Here is a 19,602-nt window from a genome sequence, read left to right on the forward strand (position 1 = left end):
CACACAGAGCCAAAGCAGGAAGAGAATTCAGTGTTAAGAGGTTTGATTTTTCAATTTATAGACTTTTCATGTGCACCCATTTTCATATCAGAGTCTAAGTCATAAATTGAAGTTGTTTTTTCCTCAAATTCCTCTTACTGCTTGGACGCTTTTTCATTACAGTTAATTGAAACCTGCTCTTCTTAGGTTAGGGCTATATTGGTTTTGTAAGCCAGCTTTGACCAGTTTTCAAACAGCTCTCTCTCCTTCAATTTTATCTTCAATTAAAATAGCACAATGATCTGATTTTCAGTCTTCTCTTCAAACTTAAAAGTTGTTAAAATAGAGACATGTAACTAATGACAATGCTTTACCTGAGAAAGCATAAACGCAACACTAACTAGGACATTGTCAGAGAAACAAAAAGTGTTTTTTCTGCATGACATTGTGACTCCTACTAGAAGCCTACAGAATGCTATTTCTGACAGAAATACAGACTATATTTTATGTGCTCATAAACTTTATCTGATTTTTAAGAAAAAGATATTAAAAAGCAATAATTGAAACAAATTAAGTAGGTCTTTCCTGCTTTATTATAACGATTATCTTTGTTTTAGTGTTGGGTGCAGAGCAATCTTCATTTCCAATAATTAACTGTCCTGTTCAGAAGCAATTGCCCATGCTGCAGACATTAACGTTTGCATGACAAAACCAACATTTAACTGATCACTGTCAGATAAAATACAAACAAACAAAGGCTTGCCAAGTTCCATAGCTAAATCCATCTTTCCCTGTTAACATGGCTTTGTTTCAACATGCAGCTGTGGTCCCATGGACTGGTGTGAAAACTAATGATCATGACCTCACAAGATCACAACTCTGTTAGAAACATATCTATAAGGATGTGGCTTAGCTCCAGCAGATTTGAATTTAAATTACATGTAAATGAATCAAAGATGAGAAATGTGCTATGCCAGTGCTGTGTTTTCCTTTCACTGTGTGCCATTAGCAGTGACAAGGCTGGCTACTATGCGAGCAGCGGTGTTGGTGGTTTGCAGCAGGTTATGGCATTTTTTCAAAGCAGATACACCAGACACAGATAAAACAGAAACAGACATACATGGTCCAGAAAACTCAGCATCAAGGGATCTTTTAATTCAGTCAGCTGCTTTATGCTACTGGTTTTTGGCCTCTTTGCACTGAACTCTGTTTTGCAATAGCAGACAGTGGAGTTAATGAGGAAATGTGTATGGAAGTGGGAAGAAGAAGCATGTATGCAGGCCTCCAAACTTTTGGTGCATTGTTAACTTGAAACAGAGTTACTTTGAGCGCAAAGTGAAAAAAATCTTCAAATGACGTAAAGATATTCACCACAAGTTAAAAGCAAACACATAAAAAAAACACTAAATAGATGGTCAGTGTTTTAATTAAAGATTAATTTAGAGATTCAAATTAGAGATTCATTAGTTTGGTGAACCAAACACGAAAACATCCTGGAGAATTAAATAGCTCTGAATTTGCAGAGCCTTTGAAGTACAGTTTTCTGAAGAAGTAGAAAGGAGAATCAGAGATGGCTGTGCTATTCACTAAAATTGAGAGTTGAACCGTATCCTTCTCAAGCACCTCATACACCTGTTTTCATGCACCAGTTTTCATCCATACGGTCACATAAACATTATTTGGGGTAATGAGGTGTTCATTAGCAAGGCTGGGTAACAAAAGAGCTAAAACAAATTGATGTGGTGGGGCACTCTGGGGAATGCAAACTCCATACACACACAGGTCAGGCAGTGACAGGCTTGCCAGCTTCCTTCCATCTTAGCCTGCTGGACCCAGCCTGGCTCCACACATCTCTCTCCTCCTCTCCAGCACAGCCTCCGGGCTTCTGGCCATTAGTATCAAATCAAACCCAGGCCATGCTCAAGTGGGATCAGCCCTGAGGTTGGATAATTCAACCACTCTCTGACAGGATGCAGAGCCAGATACCTGAAGGATTCTGCAGGGCCTATCTGGAGCCCAAAAGTGGAACCCAGTCACGTCAATAATCCTTCTGGTCCCTTTGTGGAGCCACTGCTTCTCTGCTTATCATATGTGTAAGCACTTCTGTAGAGCAAACATGCCACCATAGACTCCCAAGATGGGTCTGTGCAGGGCCAGCTCAGCTTCAGAGTTTCTTAATGTCAGGCTCTGTGCCAAGAAGGCAGTGAAACTGCTCCTGCACCGGCCCTGGATACAGCACACCTATGTTCCCCCATGCTGCAGCCATGGGCTTTACCAGACCACAACCATCTCCACAGAGACTCTGTGCTGCTGCTGCTCCATTCCCAGCTCAGCCAATCTGCATCCCAGATAATCTTTCCATGAGTAACCTGCAGGTTTAATACACTCCACACAGGTGGATCGTAAGTTCAGAATTTTGGGCTGAATACTTTTCCACCTTTTGAACCCCACTCTGAATTTGAAAGAATAGGCTCTTCAGGACTAAGGATTTGTAGTACTTAAATAGAATAGCATATATTTTTAAAATATACATTATATGCATATCGCTGTTAGTGCTACAGACATTGAGGCTTCAGGATTTCTCAGCTCCGCCCCAGAAAAATCAGGTGGGTTTTTTTTTGTTTTTTTTTTTTTAATTAATTACCAGAAAATCAGATAAAGGCCTACAATTATTTTCCTGTATTCCGTTTACTTCTCTGTCTTTGACTGGGATTAGGTTCAGGGCAGGATCTTATTTCTCTCCATTACCTGCTCAAATCCCAAATCCCAAGAGCCAAGCATCCTGGAAGCACACTGCAGCTGCAGTGTTCAACTTCTGCCAGTGTGGCAGTCCCAGGAGCTGCAAGAAAGCTGAAGCCTGTCTAGGATATAGCTGACAAAGGGTGGGGGAAAAAGGAAGAAAAAGAAATTTCTCAACAATCTGCAACTGCAATGAAGCATTCATTGGAAAGAAACTCATCTCTGTGAAATGTGAAACTATAGTAGGAATAGGACATTCAATATTCATATACAATGGAGTACTAATGCACTGATGCTTTACGATACAGATTTTCAGGAAGAAAAAATGATACCTCCTATATGCCAATCATAACATGTGTATTTTAAGTATGATACGTAGAAAGACTGAATTTTATTCCCCTTCATGGCTGTTAGAGAATACAAGATAAAGAGAGAGAGTAGAATTGTCAGGAGAGAAAATTGAGAGAGAAAAGGGACAAATACCATACTGACATCACGATAGAAATTGCGGGGAAAAAATAGAAACGTAGCGAAATAATTTTTAAAAATATAACACCGGGTCCAGACCACCCAATGCAACAAGCTCAACAGAGCCTAAGCGTGGTAGGAGAGGTGAAACTGGAAACCATAAACACAAAATGGTTGGGGAAAGTTTCCAGGGCTCACTCTGACCATTGCCTCCTTCGTACCCATTCCCAGCCTCGGGTCGCTCTGCCTCCTGCACAGCCCTCTCCGTTCATCTGCTCCACCATTCCTCCTCCAGCACATCTCTCCCCTTCCATCCATCCACCTCCGTTCCCATGTGCCCCTTTACTTGTATCTTTCTCTTCCCCACTGGCATCCAGACTCTCCCCAGCCCAGTCCTCCCCTCACCGCAGGCACCCACCCGTGTTTCTCCCGCACCCACGCCGCATTCACTGCCCTGCCCTGCCCGCCCCTGCGCCCACCCCCACCGGCCCTGCCGCCCCGCCCCTCCTTCCATCCCCTCCCGCCCCGACAGCGGCACAGGGGCTGCTCTCCCTCGCTGTCTCGGAGGGATAGCTGCCTTGGAGCCCTCGTTCAGAGGAGGCTCGGCCGTCCCCACAGGCGTCCCCTCCGCAGCACCTATCTCCCTCCCCCCACCACCTCCGCCGAGAGCGCTGGGGGCTGTAGTTCCCGCCCGCGCTTCTCCGGCAGCTCCCAGCGCCGGGAGGGAGTGCGCGGACTACACTTCCGGCACGCTCCGCGGAGATGGAGGGGCGCCCCCCGCCCTCCTCCAGCCTCTACCGCTGTTTTCCCCCCCATCCCCGCCGCCTCTCTCAGCGTGGCTGGGTCCGAGCCGCCGCCCGCCGCGGGCCAGCAGCGCCGTGAGGGGCTGCCCCGTTCCGGGCCCTGCCGTTACACTGGGAGAGCCGGGGGTGCGTGTCCGCGGGCGGGAGCGGCGCGGGGAGGGGGCGCAGCGCTGCGCTCCGTCAGACCGGGGCCGGGGGGGGAAGGCGCGGGGGGCGGGCGGGGCAGGGGGTGCGCGCGCGCGGCGACGGGCGGTTGCCATGGCGGCGGCGGCGGGCCCGGGGAGGGGACGGCGCCCGCCACGCTCAGGCCTCCGGAGCGCCTCCGCCTTGTCCTGGTGGCGGAGGAAGAGGATTTTCCTGAAGGAAAACCCCGCGGCACCGCCGGCGAGTGGCTGCGGACGCCGCCGCCCAGCCCGCGTTTGGCAGCCCTCGGCCGGCTCCGCGCTGAGCATCCCGGGCGGAGGCGGGCGGAGAGCGTCCCGCTCGCTGAGGGAGCTGCAGCGGCGCGGGGCCCGGCCGGGAGGGAGGGAGGGAGGGAGGGACTGGCCGCTGAGCGCCGCCGTGCTCTGAGCCAGCGCTCGGCTCGGGGAGGCTGAAAACAGTCACAGGATGCGTCAGGCTGGAAGGGACCACAGGGGATCATCTGGTCCAAACTCCCTGCTCAAGCAGGGTCATCCCAGAGCACATGGCACAGGATTGCGTCCAAACCCTTCTTGAATAGCTCCACAGAGGGAAGCTCCTCAATCTCTCTGGGCGATCTGTTCCATTGCACTGTCATTGCACAGTGAAGAAGTCCTTCCTCATGTTCAGCTGGAACTTCCTGTGCATCAGTTTTCTGCCCTTGCGTCGTGTCCTTGTAGCTGGAACCACCGAGAAGAGCTCTGAATACACATCAGAGCTCATTCACACTCTGAATGTAAACCTCATGTGCCTCCACCTCGTCTGTGGGAGTGTCTAGGAAATGCAGAGCATATGTTTGTCCTGCGTGGGCACGCAGAAGGGCACTGGACCGTCTTTGCTATAGCACTTTAATACACTTCTATAGTACCGTAAAGGAACAGATTTAGGGATTGCACTGGTCCTGGACCAGAGTGGTATTTGGCAATCAGAGGCAGCCTCACGGGGTAGCACCACCCAGTTTGTGTCGTCTCCTGAGGGTGAATGTGCCTAGCGTTTCTGAAGCGTGCAGCTCTCAGTTAATACGAGCAGCCTGGTGTCCTGCAGGGGAGCCGTGCAGTTATAAACCTTTCTAAGGATGTAATTTCACAGTTAATGCAAGACAGCCTGTGTCTGTATTGCCACCAAAAGGGGCAGTCCTGCATTCCTCTCTGATCATGGCTATGCCTTCCTGTTTGTTGTTTACACCGCAGTAACACTGATGATGCCATCTGGCAAGGCAAGCCTGGGATCTCATCTGGTGGAGAGCCAGTTTTGCTCCTCCAAAAAATTAACTGAATTCAGCTGGACAAAGCTCCTGAATTAGCTGAGTCTAGTGCTGCTGCAGGCACAAGGAAGGCAGAAGAGATGTGGAGGCAGGAGCAGCCCATTGAAATCCCAGTGGATCCGAGCTGTGTTTCTGTGTGCAGCTGCACCACTGCAGTGAGCCCTTGCTGCTGAAACTGCCTTGTGACAGCACTGAGAGTGTTCCAGTGACAACGACTTTATGATCACACCTGATAGTGGCACATGATTTTTCCGGAAAATTTCTGTTGTAGTTACTTTAAGGCAGCAGCATGAGGTTGTATCTCACAATAAGGTTCTCAGAAATGCTAACTGACAGACGTGAAAGAGCAAGGATTCAAACTAAAAGCTCTGTATGCCTCTTAAACAATATAGCATGCGTAAATGTGTCATTAATTTATCTACAGATCTTGCTTCCCTCAAAATCATGTGGAGATTCTTATGTCTTTGTGAGAGTTTTGGAACTGGGGCCAAAATCGTGATGAATTCATAACAGCTGCAACTCTGGCTTTCCCCTTTTCCAGATTTCTTCGAACTTGCCTGCCCATGACATCAATTCCTGCTGGTTTTTCACATATGCAAAAGCATAGATGCTGTGCAGACCTTACAGAGTTCAGCGTTTCTGGGGAGAGCAGATGATAAGCAGCCTTGTCCCAGCACTTCCACAATATCCCTTCCCATGAGACTATGTACCTCTTACCACGTTAGGCAACTCATTAAGTGCTTTGTCTGAGGATTGTGTCCCCCAGCTAGGAAATTGTGACGCAGAGAAGGTTGATTATTTGGGTGTGACCTCTCTTTGGTTGGGATTTTTCATCCCCCATCCCTTTTTCTAGTAATAATTGAGTCAAGAGAGGCTGCTTCCTAGTGGCAGAGGGTCCCCATGCTACAGCTGGCCTCCCTTTTGAAGAGCAGTTGTTCAGCACCAGAACAATACCAGTGTCAACCTGTTTTGACCACTGTGACGGAAAGTTTGGTAAGCATGGGTCTCCACAGTTTGCCAAGATATGCTGTGACTGTGTCGGCAGGAAGAATTGTGTCTCCAGGTTCCCCCAAGTATATAGGATAATTCATGTTGGTGGGGACCTCAGAAGGTCATCTAGTCCAGCCAGACAATCAGAAGTTCATAAACCTGTTAGTGAGCCATAAGAATGATAACTGTAAGTGTGAAATTTGTCAGTGTTTCCTGTCGCTGGGTCAAATTTGAGCAAATCTGGCTGGACTGCTGCAAAAAATATTGCTTCTGTGACCTCCCTACTGAAGGTTCCTGACTCACAGCAATCCCTGGATGGGAAAACACTAAGCCATTTTAATGCAAAATCTGATGTTAAAGTCATCTTATGAGCAGTTTAGGCTAATTTGCTGGACCTTGTGTTGGAGCAGCTGGGACTAGTGTGTGTGTGTCTCATTCCACTGACTCTGCTGTGAGGCAGTAATTTCAGGCAAAGAGGAGGTAGGAAATTGCTGGCAGGGGAGGTGACACCTTAAGCCACTGAAGCTTGTTCTACTCTGAGCATATTCTCACGGCTTACAACTTCTTTATTTTTTGATAGAGGCTATAAACCTAGCAGTTCTGGATAAGACATGATGTTGGTGGCTGTCAGCAAGTGTGGTTAGGCAGGATCCAGCTGTGTTGGTGGAGAAGAGCATTACTCACAGCCAGACCCCAGAGACTTATCATGGCCCTTTCCAGCAATCTGCAAATCTGCCAGCAGAGCTGATTGTGTGCCCGCTCACTCTGATTTATTCTAGTCAGTTCAATCAGAAGCTGATATAAATTAATGTAACTCTTTTGCCATGAACATTAGATTTGGTTCAGAAATGTCTCGTCAGCTAGAGTAATTGCAGGCACTGTCAGAGAAGTTTAAAGCTGCGTACTCTTAGGGTGTCTGACAGATTAAAAAAGCTGGTTTCTCAATTGATTTGGTTATCATTACATAAATTCCATTGACTAGAGAGCTGGCACAGGCTCATAGCACGAAGTAGCAGAGAGCTTCATTTGTAACCTCCTCCCACCCACAAAGTTCTGCAAGGAGAAGGTTAAAATCATGTGAAAAGTCTATGAATTATGAACTGCCCTCTGCTTCTGTCTTCCCTTCCCCTTGCAATTATATGTAACTAGACTGCAGGAATTATTGTGCCTTCATAATAAGCTTTAATGCTCAGATGCAAACATAACTCTTTACCAAAGGTCTTACAGGCTGTATGGAGAAATGCTGTAATAATGAAAAGGGAAAACCAATAGAGAAGCAGTAGGGAGAAGAAGGTGCATGTTACATATTCATGGACATTAACCTTCCAAGGAAGTTATGCACAAGTCAGTAAAGGCATCAGTAGACTGTTAATTTTCATACACACATAGTAATTGTTCTTCTGCATAGATATTTTTATGGAATGATATTTACCAGTATGACACATCCACCAATTTTTCTGCTAGGAAAGAACCTCAGAGTCTGAACCCTGAAAAAGATTTAGTCAACATCTATCCCACAAGGCATATCTCAAAGTGCTGTGAATTGTTAATAGAGAACAGTGTAAGGGAAAGCAGTTGATTTTCAAACTGGATTTCAATTAGGCCAGAAGGTGGGAGTGGAATAGACAAGGATGTTTTTATTTATCTGGTCAATGTAGGCGTCGATCTTGTAGACTTCTGCCTCTGAGTTAAGACTATGGGGATGCAATTCCTGCCTCAGCCAAGGTGGATTGTGCCCTGAATGTGCTTTATTTTTTTTTTCCAGTGCTTATAGCAGACTCATCTGCTCAACATAAATAGAAGTGTTTGCACTGTAGATGTCTAAAAGTAGGTGACAGGAGTTCCACACAATGTGTTGCATTTTTAGAATCCTAGAGAGGGAAAGCTGTCAGGGCAGTTTTGAGTAGGTTGATTAAAATGATGAAGAACAGGCCAGTGTCACTTCAATGAAAGCACAGGTGGAAGAGAAGACAGATCTTTGAGATGTGTTTGAAACAATCCCACAGTACACTGGGAAAAAAACCCACCTTTGAGTTCTGCGGACAGAAATTAGAAAAATAAACAGGAACTAGGATATTGTATTTCTTTTATGTGTATACTTAACATGCAGAAGCATTTTGCGTATGTTGGAGTATTACTTTTTGGAGAAGGAATAAGAAAGGAGCATACAGCAGTCAAAACAGAGAGGAAACTTGAACAGAAACCTCTGAGAAAATAGAGTCATGCCCAAGGAGCTGGATGTAGGCAACTGTTAAGTGAAGGCCTGGACCAGGAAAGAAAGTTTCTTCACACCATGTCGACTTCGTGGCAGACCACTAGACAGTATCAAGTGCCAAAGTTGCCCTTATTTGTCTGCTAGGGTTGACAGCTGAGAGGAAATCTCTCATGATGTGCTTTTGTTTGGTGGTACAACTATTTTATGGTAAAGTGTGAACTTTAAGCTGTTTTTTTAAAGATGTGACATTCAGGAGTTGCACTGTGTGTCCCACTGCAGTAAGTTTGAACCTCACTGCTCAGTTTCTACCACATTTGCAGAAGGATGGAGGTCTAACTGAGTTCCTTTTAATTTTGTAGTAAGTAGCACAGTAGAAAAGATACACTCAGCTGTTGCTTCTGCTGAGTACAAGGCAGGCAGAACTCAGCTGTTCTAGATTTCATCTGGCAGCTAGCTGCCCAGTGTGCCCATGTAAAATGACTGCCAGCTTCCCATTTAATGATACCTGCAGCACCTGCTTCTGTGCACAAGTTGCAATACCATGTATGATCCATTGGCAAGTTTCTTGAAGGGATGAGGGCTAAGTGGAAAAGGATACAACACCATAGGATATAAGGCTTTGATAGTTTGAGCCAGTTACATCGGTTGAGCCCAGTAACTCGGGCACGGCCATTTTAAGTCACGCTGGTACGTATTATTCTCATTCCCCCGTAGATGTTTTTCTGACTTAGCAGTGGCAGTTTCAAGTCAGTGAGCTGTTGGGCAGCTTTTTGCACACACTATGTAGATGCCCAAACCACTAGAATAAACAAAGCACAGTCTAATACATATTAATAGCTTGCCCAGCATGTTTGATTTTTTTGGTGTGTTAGTTGCAGCTCCACAGTGTGAGACACTAGAAAATGAATTGGTTTCAACAATCCAGTCCTGTAAACATATTCACTCAGGAGAGAAGATAGCTACATTAAAAGAGCATTCCTTCCACAACTGTCTCAAATAGTCCTTTGATTAGTGCTGTGATCAATGGCAATGAGGGTGTTTACACTGGAGAAAGACACAATGAAAATTGGTGTTCTGATGTGTGCCTTAGTATCACGATTTTGCAGGGGAAGAGGTAAGCCATGCATCTGCATTGAAAGAACAACTTCCTAACTTCTGTTGTTTATTGATAACTTCTGAAACTCACATCACCAAATATGTAGAAAGTTCTGAGTAGATAAGAGCAGTGTAGAAAAGATGTAATTACAGATCAAAGTTCCTAATTGAAAAATTAAAAAAAAATGTTTGAGGAGAGCAGTAAAGTTAAATATACACTGGTGATAATTGGGAAGAATCTCTTTTCCCTTTCTGGTCCCCTAAAACAATTACTATTGGGAATTTGGTTTCCATGTGAACAACTTAATCTGGTTTGTATTTTGAGAGTGAAATTGGGAATCTTTTTTTAACTTCAGAATTTGGACCATCACTGAACAATGTGCATTCTGTTAATGTTGTTCATTTATCTAATAAATGAGAAACACGGTTGTGTCAGTAGAGGATCGATGGCACAAAGAACAGTATCTCATAAAAGAACAGACTTTGGCATTGCAGCTTCGGTGAAACATGTTTTAAACTATTATAACATCCCATTCACATTCTCGGGGAGACTATTCACTACTTACGTTTAAACATCTAACTTAGATGCCTAAATTTGGAGGCTTGTCTCCCTAGATGCCTTGCATAGTTGAAGGAGTGAGAGGCTCCTCCAGAGAACAGTTCAGACTGTTAGTTAGGCTTCTGCTCTGAATTATCTAGAGGAACCTCTTCGACTTTGAATGCCTTTCTGTGCTATTGTTTGCGTATTTTCCTTGGCAACTAACTGACTTACCTGGTCTTCACCTCTTGTTCTTGCCTTGCTTTTTACATACCACCCTGTCTCTTGGGCTAGTACTGAGGTTGATGTGGTGGTACTGCCAGCGAGGTTGGTGAAATCATCTGAATTGAAGGAACCTTGCAAAAGAAGGTGTAACTTTTAACCCCGGTAATATATCTGATCTTCTTAATTGCATTACCTTTTAAACAGGTCTGAGGAAGGGATGAGCTTTAGCAAGGGACAGACAGAAATGCACTTGACCTCTTTGCCAAGTGGGCCACCAAGAAAAAGATATGTTTAACTTTTGTTAAGGAGACTGAGTCTTGTATCTAAGAATCGTTCTGTTCAAGCACATTATTTTTATACCATTACAGTTTCAAAAATGTCATGGAAGTTTATTATGGTTTGCATCACTATAAGAAAGATATAATCTAGCCATGTACCTCTGTTACCCATGTAAAAAGTGGCCATAATTTAAACGTAATTATTTATAGTATTTACAAATGTACCATAAAAAGGTGTGCCAAACTTTATAAATAAGCCTAGAGGCATGGTGTTGCCACTAGCAGAGAGCAGCTGCAGTCAAGTTGGAGTAGCTTAAGAAATTCCTGACCAATCAGCCAAGTGCTGCTAATGTTTCATCAGGCATGCTGTATGCAATATACCTACCTTTAATGGTTTACAGTACAGGCATCTGCTTGGAAACTAGTCGCCTTAAATTCTTTTCAAAATCAATGGAAAATCCAGCCTTTTAGGTGATGCTTTATTGACCTGTAAGAGATGCTCAGATATGAAATACCTACGTTTGGGCAGCTGAATCCCACCTCCAGGCTGAGCAGCTGCTCCTTGTACATGAGCACTGCTGACTACAAGAAGTGAATTTCAACTGCCCTGTGTGCTGACCTCTAAAACCACCCAGGCTCAGCTGCTAGTATGTCACTAAAGCTTCATTTTCTGATTATTAAAACTCATTCTAGTTCAGACAGATTTGATGCTACTGGTGTTGACCACTAGGACACTTTTGCAATCTCTGGCAGTTAAGGTATTTCCTGTTGTTACAGAATTAACCATCCTGTTATAAAACAGTATTCTTTTAAAACAAGCACGTATTAGGAATGACAGCCACAAACCCAATGAGATGAGAGAATTATTAGTAGTTTTTAATAGTTCTGCATGGCATCTTTTGCTGCTTTTTAAAGTTGAGTAGTCACCAGGTAGGCATCTTAATAACCTGTGAAGAGATTGTTTAATTATATTTATCTGTGACCTTCTATAGCTTGACCTACCTAATTGCTTCTTTCAGCTGAAGTATTCACCTCTTTCTGGTCCTTCTCCATGCAAATAAGAATAAAAGCACTCCTAAAGATTTAAATAAGGAAGAAGCTAAAATCCACAAGGAAGCCCAGCTGAAGCTAAACTTCTGTATGCTAAGCTGGAGTTAAACCTATATATGCTGTTTTCTTCCCGTATGCATTTCTTCATTCAAATAATTTTTCATGTCACCTTAAAAGAAAAAGAAAAAAAAAAAAGAAGAAGGGGAAGTGTTGCATTTAATTTTCATATTTGATGCATTTTTAAATGTATTGATGTTACAAAATGAGCCTCTTGTGGTGTAACTCCAGTAGGCAGCTCAGGCCCACACAGCTGCTCACTCACTCCTGGGCCAGTGAGATGAGGGAATCAGAATGGTAAAAGTGAGAAAACCCATGGGCTGAGATAAAGACAGTTTAATAGATAATGCACAAGCCCCACAAGCAAAAAAAGGAAACTAAGGAACTCATTCACAACTTCCCAGAGCTAGGCAGGTGTGCAGCCATCTCCCAGGAAAGCCAGGCTCCATCATGCTAAATGATTACTTGGGAAGATCAACATCATCACTCTGGACATCTCCCCTTCTTCCTTCCTCCAGCTTTATATGCTGAGTATGACACCTCATGGTCTAGGATATCCCTTTGGTCAGCTGGGGTCAGCTGTCCCTGTTGTGTCCCCTCCCAGCAACCTGTGCACCCCAGCCCACTCACTGGTGGGGTGGGGTGAGAGGCAGAAAAGGCCTTGACTCTGTGTAAGCCCTGCTCAGCAGTAACCAAAACATCCCCATGTTATTACTGCTTCCAGCACAAACCCAAAACACAGCCCCGCACCAGCTACTGTGAAGAAAATAAACTTTATCCCAGCCAAAATCAATAAAGAGCCTTAAGTCTTCACATCCTTTTACAGTGTAGAAATACATGTATGATGAGGATACTTGTGCATAAGAAGATACAAGATTGAGGTTTCCATAATTGCAGGTTACAAAAGAACAAAGGTTATTACGTTGTTCCAAGTGCACAGGAGAATAATCTACAGATTTCTCAGGGTGGGGAAGGTGATCCTGTGCTCTTTCTCCTTGTCACCCTTTATCATTTTTATTCTGAGTTTCTGTTTTGCTCAGATACCAAAATATCCCACTCTTGTTGAGACAGTCCTTGATGTCTACCTGATGAAAGCAGTCTCCAGCATCAGTGTCCAGTGCAGTGCTGGTTGATACAGGCAGGTAACCTATGCCATTATTTGCAAGTGTCTGCGAAGTCTGTATCCACACAAGAGAGGGAGCAGTTTTCCATCCCAAGGCTCAGTGGTGCATGCTGATGCACATGCAGGCTGCTTAGGGCTACTCCAGACTGCTCTGTCCACGCCACACAGGCCTGGACCCTGGATCTCATATGTACATCTCTGCCCAGTGGGGAACCTGCAGGGATAGTGTTGGAAGACAACATGGGTTGGGAAAGCCATATGTAATGTTCTTGGCCTCATTGCCATTTGAGGGGAATCTTGAGAGTGAATGCATGGGATGTGCCTGAAGAGGTCCCCAAGGAGAAAGCTGCAATTCAGCAGAGGGGACAGCTGGGTGCTCAGGCTTACCCCCCTGACTTCAGTGTGGGACACAGTGGTGACATTTTCTAAGTAACCAGTTTTAGTCCTGTGGTGGGATGAGTCCAATATAAACACACACATTCATATAGATTAGCTGAGCATCTGTGTTACTGTATGCAGATTTTGGAAACACAAGTGGTTAATACCATGTATCGGAGGCACCTTATTCTTTCATACACACTGCTGAAATAAATCCACTTACATTCCTAATTAGTAGCTCTACCTGCAGCTCAACAGAGCTTTGGCTGGGTCTTAGATCTAAACATAACATTTTCCTTCCTAAGATAGCCTACACTTCAGTGACATTCTTAGTAGAAATGCAGTGCAAAAGTGAAATAGATTATATTAATTGTTGTCTAGGAGCTTTCTATCACTGCATAGGAAGCTCTTATTACATTTTTCATCAGGCCATATGGCATCTAAATATAATGTGCTAAATTACTAATGCAGGACAATAAATAACATTATGATTATGTGTTATGGGTGCCACCTCATACGTGCATAACAAGTAATTATAGTTGGAATGAGTAATGGAGATTTGAGTGTTATATTTAGGAATATATTAGAAAGGACACAATTTGTCATTAAGGACGGTAATTGTCTCATCTCACTTTGCAGATTCAATAAGTAGGTGTCCATACTAAGCCAGTCATCTGTGACTGCATCTGTGATCAGTGGAGAGGAGTAGGGACCTCAAAAGATAAATGGTCCCTCCTCTCTTAAACAAATATTTTCAGAGGATTGCATCTCAAAATCTCACACAAACAGAAAATCTTCAACAACAGCTTTCTGGGGAAAAAAAGAACATCCAGGAAGACCTGGTTACACACTGTAACCTTTCTCAAATGAACCTCCAAGTCTTCTCTGCTTCAGTGAACGATCATCCATAATGAAACTTTTGATGGTGTTTATTTAAGCCTTTTTTTCATGTTCCAGTGATGAAAGTTTCACCATTTCTCTAGGCAGTCTATACCCATGTTTAATTTTCCCTAATCCTGGACTGTTGTCTAGTTGTTTAATGTAAATATCCTTTACTGCAATTTATCCCTATTGCTTCTTGTTCTAATAGACATAAACAAGTTTATTTCATCCTTTTTCACAAGTACTTTTCACATATTTAAAGATTCCTCCACCCCCAGTTTTCTTTCTTCTTGACATAATTTGTGTCTTGACACTGAACTAAAGTGCTAGTAAAGCTATATTAGTAGGATTTATGTAGAGTTAAACCTGCCCAACCCCTTCATGGCCCCCAGTAACCTCAGTGTTGCACAGACTCCATGCTAGGACTGATCTGTCATGCTGCACCCATGGTTGTGACACCCTAATGCTGTTGGTCTCTCAGCCCTGGCTAATTTCAAGTGAGCACTCCCAGCTCTGTCCTGGTAAATCGGGGAGAGGGAAGGGTTAAATGTTTGGTTGTTTGACACTTTTTATGGACACTAGCTGGTTCACAGCTCTCCCAGACATGATGTCCACACTCGAAAGTGACAGTTTGGGGGCTTGTTAGCCACCGTTTACAAGCATAATGTAGCCTTTGACTCATACATGCCTTTTTCATTTTCACATGCCATTTTTGCTGACCTTCCAATGCTTTCCAATTTCTTTCTGGTGATAGCTTCATAATTTCCACAAACTGTTCAACAGGAATCCAGCCATTTTGTTCGAGTGTACTTTCTTACACTTAATACGCTTAAGGATCTTGTGAGTTACACTTCACACAGAACATTTCACAGAACTGTACATTATACCACAAAATTGTTCTTACCATGCTAATTTAAAACATATTTTTCTTTAGATTAGTTCATAAAGAAAGAGGAAGGAAGATATTTAGCTCCAGACAGCACTTGCAATAGAAATCAGTTATTTCTGTACAGCATCTTTCCTTTGAAATATCACTAAATGATTTCCAGAGAGAGGAAGAATGTAATTTAATGATCCCTTGCACAGCTCAAACACCTTTCATCAGAGCATCTCAAAGCATTTCAGACAAGCCTCAAAGCTTGTCTGTTTTCCCCCAACTATTTCAGTTGGCCTAATAAAAGATACTGTCTTCCTACACACATTGTATTGTTTAGCACTCAAAGCATTATCATACTTGTTTTACAGATAACTAAAAGGGGCACAAAGAATCCACACAGTTTTATTTGAGACAGTGAATCTAAGGTGAACTCTGTGGGGTCTGGTTTTCACTGAGTCTCCAGGATGTGCAGAATACATGTTCTCAGATTACAGGCAGACATGTAGAATGGAGTGAGTCGTCATTCCTCTTACATCAGTGGCAAAGTTCCCATTGATCTGAATAAGGCTGAAATTGTGTCCTAGCTTTTCTGACTGCTGCCTGCCAAAGTCAGCTTCAGACCTGTGAATCCTTCCCATCTTCTGCATCACTGTTAGTAATGGAGTTTCTGCCACACCATGCCTGGCATTTCCCCCCGGCCAAAAAGTGCTCAAGACAAGTCTAAATAAGGGACGAGAGACCCCAGTAACAGGAGGGGGTCAGTGTGTGGTGTGTGGTTAACAGTCTCCCTGCAGTAATTGCAGATCCCTGCATCTGCCTGCACGTGCTCTGTGCTGACAAAAGGAGCCCTACAGAGAGCCCTTTGGACAGGCTTGCCCTGACCTGGATGTGTGCTGTCCTTGTTCATGAGTGTCCCAGGTTGCAAATATGCTGCTGACATCACCACAAAAGCCATGTCAGGTCTCTGTTATCATGTCTGACCTTTTTAATTAAAGGACAGTCTAACCATTTTGAGAAAATCTAGCAATGTCTTTCAGCTTCACTTTTGCTTAATTAAGACTCTGGACTTGGGCATACAGCACCAAATGCATCCAAAGAAACTGTTGTCTTTAGGAATTAGTCTCAAAACAATGATCATTAAGTCTTTCTATATACTGTCTGTGGAGTATGCAGTTTTGTCAGAAGCCATATTGTACAACAGAAATACAAACACTTTAAAATACAGATTACAAAACTGAGCACAAAGGCAGAAAATGCCATATACATGTATCTTCTGTTGCGGATAGATGAATATGTTCCTGATGAGAAAGAGAGTATGTGTTCATTCTCACTCCCTGTACTGTCCATTTGTCCCTTGCTACAGGGATCATCCCAAGCTTGATGAGGGTGCACTCTGGGTGGCTGGTCTTAGTGTATTCTTGTTTATTTTCAAGCAAAATGATCACTAAACCCTCTTGCTGTGGTGCTAGACTCAGAACAGAAAGCTCTTGCCCATCTGGCATTTGTTATCTTCAGCTGCCTTTCCTCTTTCATAGGTATTTCAGGTCATGGAAAAAAGAGAGTTTTTCATACCACCAGTTCAATTTGAAGGTAAAGAACACCAAACAGATGAGGTCTGAGAGTAACTTCTAGGCTCACAGAAACATGTTCATGTCTTTTTGGCAAAATTAAATGCTGGTGTTTCTATACACATCTTGTATTACAAGCCACTTGCAAATCTTTATATCTGATCATTCTCTCATTGTGTTGGAAAACAATGTGTGGGAGTTTCTTTCCATACTAGATCTTCATGGGTAACTTGCTAGTAAACTAATTTTACATGACTCAGATTTAAATAATAAAAAGGCTTAACTCCAGTCTGAGAAGAGTTTATTGTCCACAACTGTAGCCTAGAGACAAACTCCAGCACCTTTGGGACTCGGCTGAGGCAGCAATTAGGCAGCATTTTATTGTGATGCAGTGAGTGCGCAAAAGATGAAGCTGGACTACTCTCAAGAGCTTAGAAACAAAATTGGCTTCCTGGAGAGAGAACATAAGAAATCTGGCAACCTAAAAATATTTAAAGAGCTTAGGGCTCCCAGGGGAGAATTTCAAGCTATTGAAGTGGAAAAGACTGAGCATTTGCTAAGATTGAAAAAAAAAAGGGGGGGAGTTTTACATGAAAAACGATGAAGTGGTTTTTTGGTTTTTTTTTTTTTTTTTTTTCCGTAGCATTTTTCAAAGGGGAAAATATAATAAACCTGAAATCAATCAGTAACACAGGCTTCAATGCAGCATTCCAAATCAAACAGCCCTGGCTTGAAAACAGGAGTCAAAAGAGATTTTTTTTTTCATTTCAGAATTATAAGGGATTGAGGCCAAGAAACCATTAAATGAGGTGAAAGGTCTAGGGTAGAGGGCATCTTGAGCAAGTCTAATGAAGTCATGGTTGCTTCAGCAGCCACGTTCCCGAAGGGTTTTGCTATGTCTGTCACTGTGTCTCTGTTCCTCTGAATCTGGCTCCCTGGCCTCTGTGGTTACGTGCCAGAGCATGCTCCACCAGGCACCCTACAAAGCCCCTTTCTGCAGCCCCAGGATGTGCAGCATCCCTGTGTCAAAACACAGACGTGCAAAATGGGATTTATCTCACCCGTCATTTGGTGTGTGTCGTGCAGGCGTTCACCTGGGAGCTGGCTATGCCTGACTCCATGTATTATCAGCGAGGAGCAGCAGGAGCTCACGAGGCACAACTGAGCTCAGCTGAGTGTAAATTTCTATCTTATGCCAAAAGTATCTGTTTCTCTCTGACTTAAAACGGCATCTTCAGGTGACTAACTCCCAAATGGACACCTACCGCTTGAACATCTACATTTGTTCAATGAACTCTACTCACATAACTGGCATCACCCCTGCGAAGACTGTGTATTACAGGTTTCTCTGCTGTTTTCAGGCCCTACCTTCATGCAACATGTATCCAGGACTAAGATGAATTAGCTGGAACAGTTTAATTTGTGTCCCAACAGGAACTAGAGGGTACAGAGTGTTTACCTTGTTGTAGGCTCTTCTCTTACTTGCCACCATTCCTATGCATTATGCTGACACCCCTGTCTTATATCACCCCTCCAGCCAGGTTTGGAGGCTGAGGAATGGCTATCAGTAAGGAGGGAGGGATGGAGATCACCTCAGAATAGAAATGAACAAGGCTGGTGGAGGGAAGGAAGCAATGCAGTGTGAGGAAGGGCCAGGATGCTTTATATGCAGAATAACAGCAGCTCAGTCTGTCTCCTGGGCATCACAGGGCAGTGCAGTTCACAGCCCTGAGCTCTGAGTGTGTAAGGCAGATGAGGAGCAGATCACTCAAGTTCTCCACCTGAGTCCTGGGCTGCAGGTAGAGGGAGCATGCTGTGTGTTATGTGTCTAACATGAAATTAACCCTGCCACACACATCCTACCTGCATCTGGTATTACCACCCTGCCTCAGCCATACAGCTCAGCTCATGATTTCATATATGAGAGGCAAACCCATCAAATGACAAAAGAAACCTCAAGAGATGTCTGAAGGATTTCTGCCCCAAGGGCAGAACCAGGCAAATGATCAAAAAGGAAAGTCTTGCTCTGCTCTTCTGTACCTGAGTAAACTTCATCTGCACAAACATTTGACGTCTCTGTTGACTGACAAAGCTGTGCGTAGGCATAACAAGTCAATGAGTTTTAAATAGTCTCCTGAGGATTACTCATTCAGTGCTGAAGGTACTCAATTTCTTCTCATAGTCCCAAGGCATTCCTTTCATGTGTTTAATGTCATAGGCTTCCCATGCTGTTGTGTTGCTGGTTGGAAGTTTTATTATCTCTGGCTGTGATTTGCAGGCAGACAATGTTTGCTGCTGTTATCACTGTTCATCAGTCTAAGGGCCCGGTGCAAGTGTGATAGCCAGTATCAGAGGGCTTTGTTGAGCCCTGCTTACAGGCTATATACATTGTAAAGTCATCTTGCTCACCCTGTGCTGATTATTGGTAAATTGCCCAGAATTCCTCTCTTTTGTTTGTCAGAAATCAGGGTTACAATGAACAGCAGGGGAAAGGACAGCATTATCTCCTCTGAAATGCACCAGCGCAGCAGCAAATTTCTGGACACGCCATTCATAAACCAGGAAGCAAAGTGCTGCCTGGTGTGCAAATGTAACAGCAAACACAGCGTTCCCTGGAGAGGCTGAGCTGTAATGTGCAGAGACAATGTGGGGCAGTTCTGTACGAGCAGAGGACATGTGGATCTCAGTATGCTGCAGACAGCTGTGGCTCTGCTATGGCATGGTGCAAGGCCAGATATATATTTAAGGCATTTCCTGCCTCACCATTGTCTGCTCAGGGCATGATACACACTTTCTGTATACCCAGAAGTCCTGGGATAAATGCAGTCACATCTGCAGGAGACGGGAAATTGGACCCTATACCCAGGACCCCCGTGTTCAGGACCTGTGTTGA

This window comes from Sylvia atricapilla, chromosome 2 (assembly GCF_009819655.1).
Source record: "Sylvia atricapilla isolate bSylAtr1 chromosome 2, bSylAtr1.pri, whole genome shotgun sequence".
Lineage (NCBI taxonomy): Eukaryota > Metazoa > Chordata > Aves > Passeriformes > Sylviidae > Sylvia > Sylvia atricapilla.